This window comes from Poecile atricapillus, chromosome 1 (assembly GCF_030490865.1).
Source record: "Poecile atricapillus isolate bPoeAtr1 chromosome 1, bPoeAtr1.hap1, whole genome shotgun sequence".
Lineage (NCBI taxonomy): Eukaryota > Metazoa > Chordata > Aves > Passeriformes > Paridae > Poecile > Poecile atricapillus.
Genome location: NC_081249.1, coordinates 53352434 through 53370778, shown reverse-complemented (window position 1 = coordinate 53370778; position 18345 = coordinate 53352434). Strand labels below are relative to the sequence as shown.

The window sequence follows — 18345 nt, the reverse complement described above, 5'->3', positions numbered from 1 at the left end:
ACAGTATTTTATTGATTCAGTCCATAATTTTTATTACAATGTCCTCCTCGATAAGAAAAGCTCAAAAAAAGTCAATTTCTGGCCTGTAATTTTCTGTCTTCTCATTTTCACATATTTGAAACATTCAGAGGGGAGTACCATGCAAATCTTACAATCAAGAAAAATTGTTGCAAGAAAAGGGATACTGTATAATAGCATAGCCATACCTAAAACATTGCTCGACTATTCATTATTCCAAAATTAGAAAGTACTATTCAGAAAAAAATAGAACCATAAATCTGATGAATGTGACCTGGAGACTTCTGACATAGGCAGCAACATACACAGGATTCCAGATTTATCGCTGTCCCCAGATTTTCCATCTGACACAGTGAGCCATGAAGAGGAAGCAATGTGCCACCAAGGGTGAAGAAGATGCTGAGGCACTTCCTGAATGGAGCAAAATGCTTCGTTTTTAACCCGGGTAAAAATGTTTCATGCCACATTAAGGACTTCTTTCACTCAGGACTGAAGAACCTGGGGTAGCAAAGGATTTAATCACATCCCTAATTCTCAGAGTTGCATCAAAGCATCACTACAGACCATGAGGACTGCACACTACATATTAATTCTGTTGCAAACTCTTTTGCTGGGTCTTTTGTTAAGAGCATTTTCTTAATGACTGTAAGAGCTGAAACTTCCCTGGAAAGCTTTTATTCCTGAGAACAAAACAACTGAAGAAATAATGTGAGTGTGTAGAAGATGAACTGATCTTTTACCATCTAGATGAGAGAAAATGTGAAGATATGCTCTAAAATACTCAGTTTTTAATATTCTGCCACAAAACAGTGAATGGCTCTTATTGTATCCTTGACCAAAATCACACAAGAAAATTAGGAGCAATCTCTTTATATTATTTCTATATATCTAGTTTCCTTATATTTATCATTATAAATCACCATGCTCTAAGACTGTGACAGAAAGATCATGCTCCACAGGTGGCAAATCCTATCAAAGAAAATACTTGATATTTAATATACAGTGATATTCAGCTCTGCTGTATAGCCAAACCTATGAAATTCAACATATTTTGTTCTGCTCTGATCTACATCAATACAATGTTATTCTGAGTTCCTCCTAGTCAAATACCTGATAAATGGATTGGTTACAAGGAGCAATTGAGTATAAAGCAAGCCTCTGAACACATTTTCATTGCATTTGTCACTGCAATAAATGAATAATCTTTCAAATCACTACTCTGGTGCATTCCCAAAAACCCTCACCATGAAACTCGAACTGCAATATTCTGAGACATAGGTTGTCTCTTTGACAAAACCCAAGGATGTTAAATGTCTTGATTTGTCTTTCATCCTCAGTGATTACTTTTGCTCCATATGGTCACTGGTTAAGTGCTTTCTATTTGCATGCAAAAAAGCAGGGTTTTTTTCCAAAACTGCCTGCGCTTTGCATCATGCAAGAAGCTGGATTACTAAGTCAAGCACATTTGTGTGGGCTTGGCAACACCATGACCACTTTTGATAAAATTTTTCTTTGTCACTATTGCAGACAAGAATAGTGAACAGACAGTATTAAATGTTTCTCAGCTTTTTACAGGATTCTTGGGATTCTCATTTCTCTATGCCCTGCTTAGGTGCTGATCATTCAGAAAACTAGGTCCATGTGAGACCAATTCAGTCTCTTGCCTGTGGAGCTGGTAGGTGCAAGACCAAAAAGAGCAGGAATATTAAGCCATTTGATAATAAAATAGTGCCCCCTACTCCTCCAGTTTCAAACCATGATTATGCTACTTTAAGCTTATCTTGATGCAAAAACCAATTTATCTGCTTCTTGCTTTACTCAAGGTTACAAAAAATGGAGCTAAAATAGAGTAAGAAAATTTGGGGAAAAATCCTGGTGTACAAAATAACCAATGCAAAGCCATTTTATGCTTGCTATAGTGTTTCACAAACAAGGGAGGGAAGCTGCCACTTTTCGACAGGTCAGTGGAAAATAAAAAAAAAAATAGAATAAAAAAAACAACCAACCAACCAACAAAAAACCCCAAAACCAAAAAAACCCCCCATATTATAAGTCTTACACCATTTTCTGAATGCTTAAAGCTCTGGTCACCATCATTTCAGCTAATTCCTAGAGCAAATAAATTTCACCTGAATCATTTACTGCCAGTCTGGAATACAGACAGGCCATCCCGAAGGTTAATTTAATTTTCCCCACTTTAACTCACTTTCTAAAACCCACACAAATTTCAACAAGGATTTCTGGAAACAAATCACTAAAGCATCAAACAGCTTTGTAATCATGCCCAGCACTTAGGTAGAAAGAACATTTAGGAAATGCCAATGGCTTGCTATTAAAATAGAGTTAAACAAACAGAACTGGAAAATTGTTCATACCAGCTTTTCTTTAAAATAAAAAAAAAGATATCATAGGTTTGTTTTCTTTTTAATTTTGTATTCAAAGCTTAGATATAAACAGTTTAGATATAAACTTGTGAGAGCAAAAACAAAAATGCTGTAAGATTGAGCTAAAGAAGGCAGATAGTAATTTAAAATAACTTGAATGTGTGCCTTGAAAAGCAAAAAGGGAATAAACACAGTGAAATATTGAAGAATAAATTTAATCTTTACTTTTTTCCTACCATATCAATTTAAGAAGTAAAAATAATATGCTAAGAGTATGTACTTCAGCAATTATGCCATAATTAAATCACACCCATTTCATACTCAGCCTACATCTCAGTTTACAGATCACCACATTAGTAGGTATTATACCAACTTTCCCTTGAGTTAACTTGAGCACATTTTTCACCCTGCAATACAGATATTGCCTCTCGCTATTATCTTCTATTAGCAGCTTTTCTCTCTCCCATCCAAGTGTGTAGCTCTGTCAAACACACTCACACACTAAAGGAGCTTCTTAAGCTTTGGAAATAATGAAAGGATCAGACTGCTACTCTGGTGTTTTGAGACCCTCAGAGCAAATTCCTTTACTGAAAAGGCAAGCAGAACATACTCTGAGCACTCCAACAGAGAATTAAAAGAGAAATTAAAAAGAAAAAAAAATCTATTATTTTTCAGTCTTCATCTTAAAAAATTACATTCTTCAATTATGACTCTCAGAAAAAGAGAAATTACCTAAAATGAGACATCTGCCAGGATTTACCAGGACTCTTGAAAATCATCATAGGCTTCTCCTAAACAAAAGGTGAAACTGGATCTGCCATATTCTGAACTTAGTGCTAATGGTTTTCATCTTTTCTACTGTAGGGCTAAAATGAATATTTTATGGAGAATCAGCGTAGGAAACTCTTTGGGGAAAGTAGTCTAAGAGATTCTTAGGAATCAATGTTTCGTTATGCATATTTATTTTTCCTCACAATGCTCTCAAAAATAGCAGAGTTTTTTGTTTTAAATCAAACCTTCACTTCTTCCTTTAAATAAAAGGCCAAAGCAAGAACAGATTGTGAAGCCATTATATTCATGAAGAGAAAAAGAGAGGTTAATTCAAAATTCTATGGTCTGTTGAACCTAATATCCACACGTTCCCCAAAGCAACAACAAACGCACCACGGAAACTCAATCAAGGCATCAAATCCACTCCAGCAAATGTGTTGTGCCAACCCATTATTAATGTTGCCTCTCAGGGAAATTCTGTATCAGCATGAACTTGCTGAAAATATTTTTCACAAATTCACATTATACTATTTTCTTGACATTAAATGCCAAAGATGGCAAATTAGGAGGCCTGGGAGACAGAAGACATTCAAGGATGCGTCCTGTTCACAGAACCGAACTGATGAACAAATTGCACAAGTACACTCAGAAGGGTTTAATACACTGACATTAGCTTTTAGCGAATTTGACAGGTTATAGATAAGAAAGTTGTCCTTGTGAAGACAGCGTCTATGGACTCATTCTCCTGTATTCCTCCCCACGCCAATCACAGGAACAGGAGTGAAATATCAGTGAACAAACATTGCTGAATAAACCCATTCAGCACAAGCGTATGGAGCTTAATTGTGTTCCCTTGCATCTTTTCCTACTGCCAAATAAAAACACCATTGTTCTTGCTGAAGAATTCCCTTTCATGTCTCAAGGATCTCAGCCAACTTAGTTGTGAGAGTCACACTGCATGCCTGAGTGGAAGCGAGGGGATCTCACGTCTTCAAATTCATCTCCTCACCCTCTTTATGGAAATACAATTTGAATGCAGTAAGCACTGCTGAACACACTGAGAAAGTTCACTCAGCAGGTGCTTACACAAAAAAACCCAAAAAAACCAAACACGTCATATTACAATTTGTATGCAAGCTACATGCATGCCATCTAAAAATGCATGCTAACTGGAACTCAGCCTCACAATTTGAGTGTACCAATTTTATCTGAGGTGATAATGCAAACATCCACTTTCATAGATGAACGGTTGCAGTAGGTGGGAGAAGGAAGAAGGGAAATACTTTCTATAATGTGACCTAATTAAAACTGTACATAATTAAGAAAATTGATGGCACAGACATACAGATATTAAACACATTTTTTAAAGATTCAGAACCATGTTGGGATGTGAGTACTCATTAGCAGGCTCTGTGAGATGAGAGAACATAAGAAGAAATTTCACAAGAACTTTCTGTAATGCCAGTGACTGAATCATTCTGAAATTCCATATTATTAACTTTTTTTTAGAAAATATGTCACTTGATAAAACATCAACAGTGATAAATCACATATGAAGCTTTAGTAAGTCACTATAAGTGACTTATAAAAGTCACTATAAGTGACTACGCTATCACTGATAAATCAGTTTAAGACAGTTTAATCTGTCCGATAAACATTATTTAGTTATCAAACTCCAGTTTTATGCAGGTTGTTACTTTTTTATCATTTTAAGACCACTTATTAAAATAAAACAGAACACATAAAATCACTTTCACTGAGGTGAAGGGAAAAAAAGGACTTTACTGAAATATTAAATAGCATATGGAAGTATGAAAAACACAATAAGGATAATTCATTTAGTAGGAGAACAAATAGAATTCTGTATTCATTTCTTTAAATGTCTGCACTGAAAACTCAGCTCTTGGCATGTGTCATGCAGCTGGGACAAAACAAGTCTGTAATTTCATTTGGTGCTCCAGTTGGATTTGATTTCCTAACACCTCCTGCAATAACGACAAACTGTTGTTTTTGCAGAAGTCTGGGCAACTAACCCTACAGAAAGCCTCTAAAAACACACTGGTTGGGAATGGAGGAAACTGTGAAATGCACAAGCCAACAGTTTTATTTGGTAATAAATTCTATCTTTTGGCATAATTGCCATATGGCATATTATTTCCTTTTTTTTTATATTTAGCAGTTTTTCATTAGAAATTAGTGGTTTTCTTCTGTTTAAAAAAATCCCTTTATTAGGGCAAACATCTTACTCTCCTTTAAAGCCCAAGAGCCTGTCAAAGGTAACCACATAATCACAAAATCCTGTTAGGCTGCTTTATATTTTGTTCCAAATCCCAAAGAAGAAAACAATATTCAGATGAAGATGGACCAGAATCAGAACTGTAAATTAAATCAAACACATTTAAGAATTAGATTTATAGCACATTTGCTTCCTCAGTCTACAGCTCATTTATTCTAAATACCTCTTCCTAATGAATAATTTTCTGGATGTCACCACAATTTATGGGAGACAGCATCCAAATGTAGTACAAGAAACATATTTATATCAGTTTATTTGGTCAAGAAAGTGCAATAGAACCTGGCATATATCAAGAAATTACTAATTTGTCTGTATTCTGGGACAAAAACAGTGCAACTGTAATACGAGAGTGTTGAGCTGCACGTAAATTACTGGTTTTGATCACATATATGAGATTCTTTAGTAATGAATAAATATGGATCTAAAGTCATTCTTCCAAGGAGGGTTGTAGAATTCTAGCTGTTAAACAGAAGTGTTGGATTCCGACTCTGAGAAGCACGGACCAAAATCCAGGCTAATCTGCATGCATTAGGCAGCCTGAGTCCACAGAAAGAAAAATCCTGACCCTCAGTTCTTACTTCCTCTTTCCATCCAAGATACGCAACAGCATTTATCAAATTATTTCCACGTGGTCCAAAAAGGCAGAATGAAGACAGGATAATGAGAGTTTTGAGTTTCTGACTCTCCCTCTCTACAGACCAAAACCAGAAAAAGTATCACAGATTTAATACTGTTCATTTTGTTAGTTTCTTCATAATGTATTATGACTACCATTTATGTAGGCACCTAGGTTTTCCCCACACTGGAGAGAAAGAATAATTAAAAGTCTTTTAATTAGAAAACTAACCTGTTTGTGCTAAGAAGGATAAAATCTTACAGACTGATGAAGAAATTGCATGTTCATTGCAATGTGCAGCATATTAACAGTAAGGAAGTTCTATCTTTAAAAGAAAGCATGAAAATAGGTAAAACAGCAACTGCCTTAATTTCTCAATTCAGTAGGAGTTTTGGTGTGTGCTAAACTTGCAGTAAAAATTAGTTATGAAAATAACTGTTATAAAGGCCATTTTTAAAACATGAATAATTCAAACACGTTCCTATTTCTTCCTCAAAAAATATTAAATTCTGTAGCTTGTACAATTAATGCAGTTGAAATAGTCAGACTTTTAAAGCAACCACTTATTCTATACAATAACATTTCACCAAAATTTTTATTGTGTTTATTTTCATGGATCTCAATAGATAATACATCCTGTGCAAGGAAAAAATGTAATTCATTTTACCAAACATCCATAGTCAAAAGACAGATGGAATTTGCATGTTGCATGTTGTGAATGAAAATTGAGAATATATGTAATAAACATCTCTAAACCTTAATGAGTTATTGAGCTGTGTGTCTCCTAGTGTGTCAGTAATTATTTTAATTTATTTTCTAGTTTCAACACAACTTTTCTGTAGGAAAAGAAAGCCCAAATGAAATTAAAGTGAAAATATACAATGAAGCAAAATTAATAAAACCCAAATACTATTGAAATTAAAACTGTATCTGCCCCAGGGTGAATGCATGGCAAGAATCAAACCAGGAGTGACTATGGCACTGAAGCTGCAGTTAGAATCATCCCTGGGACTTCAGTTTCTCTCCAGAGGCACGTAAGCATACAGACGCAGGAATGATAACTGCTGCTTAAAATACTGAACATTTTTAAACATCAAAGGCAAATAATTTTATTTCCCCTCAAGATTAAATGAAGGAACTCAAACAAAATACTTATCTTGTTCTTGCAGTTTTTTCCAGCAACAACAATTTTAGCAAAACCATTCTAAGTCAGAATTGGATGGAAAACATCTAAATAACAAATAGAAGTCAGAACAAAGGATGTATATGACATGGAAATGCATGCACTATCACACAGATTAAAAAAAAAATAAAAAAATCTGGACAATTGTAAATAAAAGCTGTGGACTCAATATTCCATACAAATGAAGAGCAGGATTAGCAAAATCACAATGAGGTTCTCTCTTCCACAACAGGCAGTGAGAGACTGAAATGGTTAATGGCTTAAACATTGTTAAGATCGTCTGAGGACTTCTGCCTACTGTAGCAAACTGTGCAAAGATGCAGCTGCTCACCTGCCAACTGGAAAGCCCACCCCTCCCCAAATATGCCTACTAACTGGAATTCGGACTGCGATAGCAATTTAGAGGTAAGTTAAAGGCGGTGCTATTGTCCAATTATCCCAGGTCTAAGGAGAAGTTAATAAGGCTCGGGAGGAGACTATATCCACAAGTGGGAGAGACTGGTATGTTGGTGGCTCAAACCATCAGGGACAAGCTGCTGATGTGCAAAGTAACCTTCCAGGTGCAGAGGGTGAGCACAGGTGGAACCTCAGGCTACAGCTGGTGTTGAACCAGGTAAGAAAAGAAGCAAATCCTTCCAGGCAAAGTGCTGTTTCTTTGTCCTTACTCAAGTGTCTCGCTGTAACTCCCCTTCTGGGAAGTACAGGGACATTCACACTTAGCCTGAAGGTATCCAGCCCAGCTGACTGGCCAAGATGGGCTATAAATGACTCAGCTCTGCTGACTTAGCATTGCAGCTGCAGCATTTTAGAAGGTGTTAAAAACTCCTGAAATGTCCCATGATCCAGTATTACATCATTGAGTGCAGTACTCCCCGCCCAAAGGGAGGTTCTGGCATTTCCCCCTAGACTATACATAATATAAACCCAAGGGACTTCGTGTTTTGGGGACCTTCCTCCCATACCCACTCTACCACCAGTGGATCCAGTCTGCAACCACCACTTGGGCCACCAGACATCAAACTTTCAACAATCAAGTCTAGCCATGAGATCCACAGGTGGTGCTATCTTATCTAATCTTATCATTTTTTCTTTCTTTCTTTTCCTTACACATTTTCTTAAGCATTACTTGCATGCTTTTACATTGTTATGTTACTATAGATAATAACGAAAACCATTGCAACCAAATTGTTCTAAAATAAACCCTATATACATATATTTATGAGCACAAATCATTCAGTGTTATTTCATTCTACCCCACCTCAAAGAGATCTATTAATTAGAACTCGGGTTACCCTCTTCTTTTGGGGTGGGTCATAACACAGGCTTACCATGTAACTTCTCCTAACTGGCTAAGGGCAAGCAAATTCTTTTGTGGGCCTTTCAGTCCTCCTACTGCAAGTCAACTCTACCCATAAGAAAAGAATTAGTATGTTTACAAGTTTGTGTCCTCCAGATCCACAGTGATAGCAGTATCACAGAAGAGTTCATCTTAATCAGTTTTGCCACTCAAAAATTTTCTTAACACCTAACCTAAAAAAATCCCCATTTTTTTTCTATTTAAAATCAGGTTTTTTTGCTTATCTAAGTTGTCATAATCACACTCTCAAATTACCTTAGACATACCACAGCTGAGCTGTATCAACAGATTGTGTCTAATCACATTTCAATTAACACCAGCTAAGAGTACTCACAAAGTCTGCTGTTGAAGCTGAGAGGTTGCGCAGTAACCATGAAGTTTCTCTAACTCAGTCATACACCTGATGCAGGCACAAAATCGATTTCCTTGCATTCTCAGGACTGAGTACCTCGTCTAGTCCATCCAAATCCATGAAAAAGGCTTGCTAGATCAGTTTCCTGAGTAAGCACTCTTTGATCATGTCTAACAAATCTAGCTCCAGAAACAAAGTTGAAGCAGTTGCTGCTGCTTCATCTAACAGGTTAGGATGCAGGCTCTGAACTGGGCTGAACTCATCTCTCTTGATGTGAATGAGAATGATACTTCCCACTCACACAGGGAGATATTCATGCATAAGTTACATGGCCTACAGTGAAATAAAATGGGATAAAGTTAATAAAAGCTTAACCTAACAGTAGCATTTCACTCTCTTTTGAATGCATCAGTGATAGTCAATGAGAAGTATTTGTAAAAGTAGGATAATGATCCAGACTCACCACCTCAGAGATGATAGCCATTAGCCAAAAAACACTCACATATAGTCAGGAAGATTAAGTACAAAAAATTTTAAAAAACAAACACCAAAACATAATCATTTTATTAATTAATTTACAACATGGATGAATTTGTTGTTATTATGCCAGAAGTGAATACCACATTGCCATTGCTTGTGCAGTCCTGTAGCTACATCACTACCCTACAAGCCTCAGTAGAGCCATGCTGAAAAAGCACCTGGAAGGACTGCCTAATTATACCAGGTCTGGAATGATCTCCCAACAAGAAGGGCTTAAACACAAGCAGCACACAGAGAGCTGTAAAAAAAAGAAAGTACTGAGTACAGACACAGATGCTTTCTAACATTTTTATTCATCCTGAAATAAGCTAAAGATCCCGGTGAAATTGCACAATTCTGGTGAGTTACATAAAAAAACTCTGACTAATAAATGAAAATGCAAATTTATGTTCCCACTCACAGATTATTATAAAAATCTAGTCCATCCCTTCATTTTTTCTCTCCTTAGTATTCACTACATATTTGGCCATACTAGCTAAATGTGGTCCTTTCCACTCCAGCCTAACTTAACTTATTTACACCTACACCATGAGTATCGGCAAATTCAACTTCCTGAAGTATGATAATTTGCTTCTACAAGAAACTTTGCTTAGCAATGAAGTTACACACCTTCAAAAGATTCCAGAGTGATCTTGTTTATGTACCTTAAACCTTTTCAGTAGCTGTATAAAAATACAGGCACCCAGGTTGGGAAATATATTTCAATAGACAATAGATATTAAAGCACAAATTAAACTGTGACTTTAGAATATTGCCCCTGAACACTTTCAAAAAGATACCTAGAAAGACATTCTACAGCCATTTATTGTGATAGTACACACATCTGAGCAGTTAAACAAAGGCCCACAGCATGATATCTCCAGTCGTGTCAGCTTTCTGTCTTTTTCCTCATGGCCGTCCCATTTTCCACTGGGAATTTCTTTTTCTTTCTTATTTCTCTGCTACATTTCAAGACAGGTGAATGAATAATTAAGTTCGCAGCACATGGAGGTTCAGTGTGTTTTAGAAAGAGCACTTCTTGAGCTCCTTAGCACTGCAGCGGCTGTAATGCTGCTGCTGAAAGAATTCTTTCATTATATTACACATATTATTCTGCACACATAAAATACACATGTACACATATGTATACATTCTTTGCACTGATGCAATGTGCTATATAGAAATAAAAAAATAAAAAGCAAAAGAAATTACTTGCAAGGAAAACATGGTAATGTTATTTTCCAAAACTTTTGAAGAGGTATCAGAGTATTAAGAAACACAAGTAACTATTCATGGAATTTAAATCATCATAAAAAATACTTAATAGCAAGGGCATCTGGATATTTATGAATGCATGTTATCTGCTTTTCTTTAAAAAAGTCGTGATTCCAAGCTATCTGATGACTTAACATCCTTATGCATCTGTAACATTTTCATAGCTCAGTTCTCCTTTTCTGGAGTAGTAATCTCTTGGTGCCATTAAGACATATAATAAAATATAACATCTGCTTGCAATGTGTATTAGAAGGCAGAACTTCCTGTCAAAGCACTAATTTTTGTAAAAATTTCTGTGACATAGCTGGTCTATAAAATGCATAGATAATTTGGTTAAACAGAGATCAGCTTGACCAGCCTAGCTCATTAAGAGAAGCAAGTCCCCAGACACAATAATGATAGATTATCAGATTAAATTTCAAACAGAGGATTTCAGCCAATCCTTTGAAACATGGATGCATCCATGACATTGGCCAATGAGCTGGGTGGATTTGAGACCCTTGACCAATCATGTCTGTAAGCACAGGAAATTTGAAATTTAAATGAGCTGACCCACAATAAACTAGAAACTGTTACTGCATGAACCCAGTGTGTGCTTGTCACTCCTCCCATCTCCAACATCAATGTAACAAATTGGAACTTATTGTTTCTTAAAGCTTCTGCAAATATTCATTTTTACAAACTTTAGGTGACAAATATTAGAGAATATAAAGAGAAGGGAAATGGAAATAAATTTATTCTCTGCCTTCATTCCAACTCCTCCCCTGTGTTGACTCACACACCATCTACCATTCTCAGGTGCCATATCTTGGTGTCCTAGATGTATGTGGCAAGGCTTTGATCCTGGAGGGCTGCAGGGCAGTGTCTGTGAGGAGCAGCCCTGGCAGACAGCTCTAGCCAACCCACTGCAGGGCATGGCAGAGCTCCACAGCCAAGAAGTGGCTTCTCAGGGGAAACAGGTTTCATAAAAGGCACAGGCAGCAAGAAGTGAATGGGGGAAAAAAGTGTGAGAAGTAGCCCTGCAAACACTAAGGTGAGGAGAATGAGCTCCAGGTGCTGAATCATAGACATTCCTGCAGGTTGTGGAGGACCCCATGACAGAGGAAGTTTGTCCTGAAGAACTCTAGCCCATGGATGTCCCCACACTGCAGCAGGGGAAAATCTGAAGAGGAAGGAGCAGCATAAAGCTGTTTCTGTACTGACCCGTACCCCCATTCTCCATTCTCCTTCATCTCTTGGTGAAGGGGAAATTGGTGAGGGGAAATTGATTGTTTCAGTTTTTCTTTGATTTTCAACATCCAACTCTATGCTAATATACATAAATAATATATTTTTTCCATATAAATTAATAAATCATACTTTTTTCCAGTCAAGCCTGTTTTTCCAGTGATGGTAACTGATAACTGATGTCCCAGTCTCTTCCTTAACCCATGAAATTTTTCATCTCATTTTCTGTCTGTCCTGCTAAGGAAGAGGAGTGAAAGAACTGCTGGGTGGGCATCTGGCCAAGATCAACCCAGCACACTTCATACACTGAAGATTTTCACACACTTAGGTTCCCACTTCTGAAGACAAGGAAGGAGTCTCAGTTTCAACAGAGCTTCAACAGTTGTACTCTGAGAGCAGATTTAGTTCCATGAGGATCAATAAACTAGATGATCTTCTGTCTCCTTTTCCTGAGGGCATGATCTTCTACAAGACCTCAAGGACTTGTAGAAGACGGAGGCCTGTATAAGTATCTCTTGAAAAATAAAATCTGGCTGCAGAAAGAACAATTAGTCCCAATTATACAGTAGTTCAAGGACTGATGTAACGTAAAAAAAATACAGTTCAACTGTTTTTTCAAGAGTATTCCAACTCCTATTGCCAAGTAAAGTTCTACAGCCACCAGACTATGAGCTTTCATAGGGTACTTTTAACTTGTGTTGTTGAAACCATACATGACAATCCATGACTCCACCTCATCCCTTCTATTATCTTGCTTAAATAGCTGGATCCTCGTGGCAGTAAATTATGGGATCCTCCCCAGACACAGAACTCTCCCTGTGCACTACATGGATGGCTTCAGATCTAGCCAAGGTTCAGCCTCGGACACACATGCAAGAGTTTGGTATGGCAATGTTCCGGATACAGCCACTGCTTCCTTTTCCACATCTCAGCATGACTGCTTCCTCCACAACTTACATTAGAAAAATAAGCACTGTTGCAAATTTAATGATGTCTTTGCCTTTCGCTGACAACAGATTATACTTGTTAAAGAGTTTTTTGTTTGCTATTGTTTTACATCTGGTTTCCAGCACTAGCTGTTTTTATACACTTCTTTCCATTCAACCAAGCAAGAGCAGCTAGTGTAGCAGCTTGAAAAAAATGCTTCTTATTCATTTTCCTCTACTGCCTGGGAACCAGATTTATGAAACACTATGAAACAGATATGAACTATTTTATATAAAAGAATTCTCCCCTCCTTCACCACTGGCCCTGCATTTTCTGTTAGCACTGGAAGGGGAGTAAGTCTGTTTATGTGAGCTAGGGCACTCCTGAAAACAAGATTATAAATCTCAAGTGGATACAGCAGGGAAATATTTATTTTGTTTAAAATAAATGGAGAAACTCTTGGATTATAACTGGAATCATAAGTTATAAATCAGTTTATTGAATAACACAGCCTTGGAATAATCACTGTCCTGGGACATAGCCTTCTATTTCCACAAAGCCAGCTACAGTCTATGTTGGTAATAATAAACATTAAAAACCAGAATTGCTTTTCCTTTCTTCTTGCTAGCCCTTTTTTTTTACTTGGCTTCAGGCCTAGCCCTTAGGAATTACACAAGCCAGACAAACTAAAAGCTAAACCAATCAGAATTTCCCTTATGCCCTTTCCTAAAGTGGTGCTTTCTCTGCTATCATTAATGTATTATCTTCCATGAAAAGCTTATGCTTTTCATGCTGTGAGAACCTAAACTCCAGACAGTAATACTAAGATACTACATCTGCAGGATAGGACTCTCCTGTTCTTGTTAATAGTGTAAAGAAAAAAGCAAAGATCAAATCTCATTTTCGGAAAAGGTGAGAGAGTTTCAGGATTTAAAAATGAAATAAAATAAAAAAAAAATCCCTGACTGTCAAAACAGGGGCAGTTAGGTACCATGAATTTTTCACCATGCCAGACAAGTCAATCAAAGATAACACAATGCAAGAATATCTGAGTGACACTTCAAGCTGTATTCATAAGCAACCTGCCTCATTCTAAGTCAATGAAGAGACAGGACTTACAAGCCCACACTGGAAAGTTATTGAAATGTGACTGACATCTCAAAGGAAAAGTGTCAACAGGATAGCATGACCCTGTGCTGAAACACTGCAAGGTTAATCAAAGTTACGGCAGTTGGGAGCTAGAAAGGCTCTACCTTAGATTGAATTCTTGTGGTCACAGCAGTGATTGGGCCACTGTCTCATTTTCACTTCCTCTCCTACTGACATTTGCACACCAAGTTTGTATCATTTATCCACTTTTCTTTTAGTTTCATTTTAGACAGACGCTTGTGGATGTTGCCTGAGAGAAGGTTTTATACATCTGAGTAATGATTGGTCTGCCCTTTCTCTTCTGGGACTCAATCTGCTGTTAACATATGATCTAAGATAGTAAATATACTATTGGGAGATTAAAATGCAGTGCTACAAATTGCAGAGATGTGCTCAAAAGGGAGTAGATAAAGTCTGAGTTAAAGTATCAGCAGAATTCATCTAAGCTTCCACAGAGCAATAAAGGGGGTAGGTAAATGCTCAGACTGTTTCTTAAAATTCATACCTCCCTAGATCCATTATTTACCAATATCACATCAGGAAATATATTGCATGGATCTGTCTTCTTCTCTTACCACCTCACCCTACCCACCACATAATTTTGTAGGTTTATAAAGACAATTTACTTTTTCACATTATTTAGCTTAAATATGTCAGCCGCTATCATTTTAATTCAGTACTACCATGGTTAAACTGTAGACCAGAACTATCCACTTAGTGCACTCTGCAAAGTAACAAAGCTAGGAAAAAAGATAAACTAAGAAAGACAGGATACAGCCAATGCAATAGTTATGTTCATATGCTCAAGATTACAAAATGCAATCCTTAAGCAAAATAAGCAAGTATGACTTTTATGAAAAAAAAAAAAAAAAAAATAGTCTCGTTTATTTTCTTCCTGGATGGAATCTTTTTGCTTTCTTCAGTTTACTTCATATGTTTCTTGTTTTCTTATTCTGTCAGCCCACAGCAATATCTCACAGATACAAATAGCACCTTCTTGACACTGCATATCATTAGCTAAAAATGCTAGTGGCCCTATTCTGTTGGTTTCATTCCCTGCTCTTTCTCCTTTTCTGGAAGGCAAACAGTCTAGAAAGTAAATATGTTTCTTCCTTAGAGCCTAAAGACCTACAAATCTTTTTCCTTCTGCAGACTCTGTCTGATTTCTAAATCACTGCATTTTCTGTGCACTGAATGCCACACAAGATTTCCATTATGGAAGAAGTCCTCCAGTCAATTATTTAATTATGGAAGATTTACAAAATAATATCCCTTTCTACAGTAAAAAAATGTAAGAGCAATATGATAACAAAATATTTATTGTTTTATTATTAATATTTTTAAACCAATGATGGAGAAACTTCAGATGAGGGAAAGATCACCTTGGGAATATATTATATCAAGCATGACCAGCAAGGACTTTTCTTTTTGGAAGAATAATGGCTTAATGTTTAATTAATCCTATCCATTTCTGCATTTATGGGAAGGCGGAGAAGAAGAGTCTGCTTTATAATGTGGAAAATTAAATATTAAAAACTTTGTGCCTACTTGATTTTACATTTTCTTGTTATGAATGGGTATTTTCACTTTATTTCACTTTCTTCAGACGACAAGAGACAGAAGCAATTACTGTAGCTCTGCTGAACAAAGGTATTCTCAATGTAGCTCTGATATTGCCTTGCCAATCCCAAAACAAAACAAAAAATTAAAAACCATTTAGAGTATTAATGGAACCTTTAAAACTCACATTCAAAGTGATGTAGGTTACTCAAGATTAGAGAAGACCAGGGAGAACTTCAGAAAAGCTGAATAAAGTTATGCATTTAAGAAACTCAACAGATAAAACTCAGTGTAGTCAAGTGGCAATATACACTGGATGAAATAATGTGAATTTCCCCCTACGTACAAATGGGCTCTAAATTAAGTACACCTATTCAGAGAAAAAGATGTAGAAAGTATTTTGGACAGTTCAATAAAACCGTTTGTTCCATGTACAACAGTAGTCAAAAAGCCCAGCAATGTTATTAAGGCCTGAAGAATTCAGAGTATTAAAAGACAGAACAATAATGAAAATAAAGCCTTTAAATACAGTGACCCTAAATAGTCTATGTTATTGCCTTGTCTCAAAATGAATTAAGAAAAATGGAAAAGTGGAAAGTAGAAAAATAATGAAGATAACTAAATATGTGACAAGTCCTGGGCTGGGAAAAAGGACAGAGTAGGGGTAAGAATGGCCTCTCTGAACCACTCACCCAGCAGCCATTTCTTCTATCTTTTCACTTTTGAGTGGTACGTCTGAGAAGTGCCCTGGTACCCACCTGCCATAAGAGCCCTGAATCACTCCAGTCACTCCAGCACAGAACCCACCCTGAGCCTCAGAAGACATGTGGTTCCCAGCCCTGCCTCACCCATGGCTGTCTTATCCATTCTGTGCCTGGCAAATGCAGGCCCAGGCAAACCACCCTGCTCCAGGAAGAGGTGAGACATTGGGGGTGCCCACCTTCCTTGATCACCTTGCAGTGACACTGCAGCAGGGCAGGCTCAAGCCTAGATGTTCAAATGTGGATCTTTTAGGATGCAGTATGAGAAATAGTAGCACATACTAAAATAATTAAGTCTTTATTGTGACATTTAGATAAGTCTTTATTGTGACATTTAGATACTGCATAGTAAAAAATGCTAAAAGGAAACTTCTTCTGCACTTTGCCCGATGCACAATATGGTTCTTTCTCTCCCTTGTGTCATCTTCCCTCCATCTTCACTCATTGTCATTTTCTCCTTTATCCACTTTTGACTCAGTTATCCTTTCTTTTCCACTCTCTTTGTTGACTCTTTATTTTCTGAGCTATTTGTCTTCACAAAGGTCCTGGAGGTCAAACAGAACCTAGATTGATACACTTTTAAGCCTTCCTTTTAGTGCATCATCTTTCCCTTCCACTGCTGAGTTCTTGATGTTTCTCTGGAGAGATACAGCCCAGGGGACTGCCAGCAATTGGCTGCATGCTGTGTTACACCCTACACTCTTAAATTTGACTTGTTCAATTCACATTCAGACTCCAGACTAACTGCAGTATTAAAATTTGCTTTCTTGTTCCATTTGCAAGCAGCCACTTACTCACCACCTGATTTTGGAGTGGGAATGCTCTGATGTACGTTCTTGCTCTATACAGAAAAAAATAGTGTAACTGAACTTAGGTTTGTCATTGATTTAGTGACAATTCACATGGAAAACCTTGACCATGGGATATACTCTGGTTCACATTAAAATTATTCAGGAATATCACACAGCCTTACTAGGAAAATATTAGTTGCTCCCTTTAGTCATTTAGCGTTTTGTTTCTCAGTTTCATTTGATCTACTGTCCATGCCACTTCTGCATTCTGACCTCCTCTTTTAGTCAAATTTCATATTGTCAATGAACTTCCCCTCTTCCTGTGACCACTTAAGTTTTGGACTTCTCACATTCCCAGATATGGTCACATACTCCTCCAGAATTTTTAGTAACAAGTCTTTATCAATTATTGCCAATCTTCCACCTTCTTCCATGTCGGGATTTTTTCCCTCTTTCACAGAATTACAGAAAGGGTGGGGTTGGAAGGGACCACTGGGACTCATCTGGTCCAACCTTCCTGCTCAAGCAGCGTCATCTTCGAGAATGTGGCACAGGATTGCATCCAGACAGTTCTTGAATTCTCTATTGACAGAGACTCCAAAACCTCTGGACAATCTGTTCCAATGCATGGTCACACATGCAGTGAAGAAGTTCTTCCTCATATTCAGGTGGTTTTTTCCTGTGCATCATCAGTTCCTCCCCTTTACCTCTTGTCCTACTGGTTGTTATCCCTGAGAAGAGCCTGGCTCCATGCTCTTGACACCTTCCATTCAGGTACTGATAGACATTGATGAGGTTCTATCTCTGTTGTCTCCTATCAAGACTGAACAGGTTTAGCTCTCTCAGCTTTTTCCATGGTAAAGAAGCAAGAACAAGAGCCAAAGTCCACTACACAAGTGTCTTTACCACAAACCCCACTAATTTCTAGCGACTTTGTATTTGGTGTTGCTAGTGTTACATTATGCACCTATTAAGAACTGTGGTGCCTGTGCATAAATGTCAAAGGATGCAAGCCTCTGTAAGTACACAATACTAATAATAATCTATCCAGAATAGTCAATTTTCATTGAGACAACTTCTATATTATTTCCTGTAAATGGGACCTAACAGTGACAGGAAGCCTGGAGGCCTGAATTTTTAATTGTAACTTTACTACTGG

General features: G+C 37.2%; 1 protein-coding gene across 5 annotated transcripts in view; it reads right to left on the bottom strand.

Annotated features, from left to right (window-relative positions):
- Positions 1–18345, bottom strand: part of PCDH9 (protocadherin 9) — a 664361-nt gene that overhangs the window by 559636 nt on the left and 86380 nt on the right. The window lies entirely within an intron of this gene.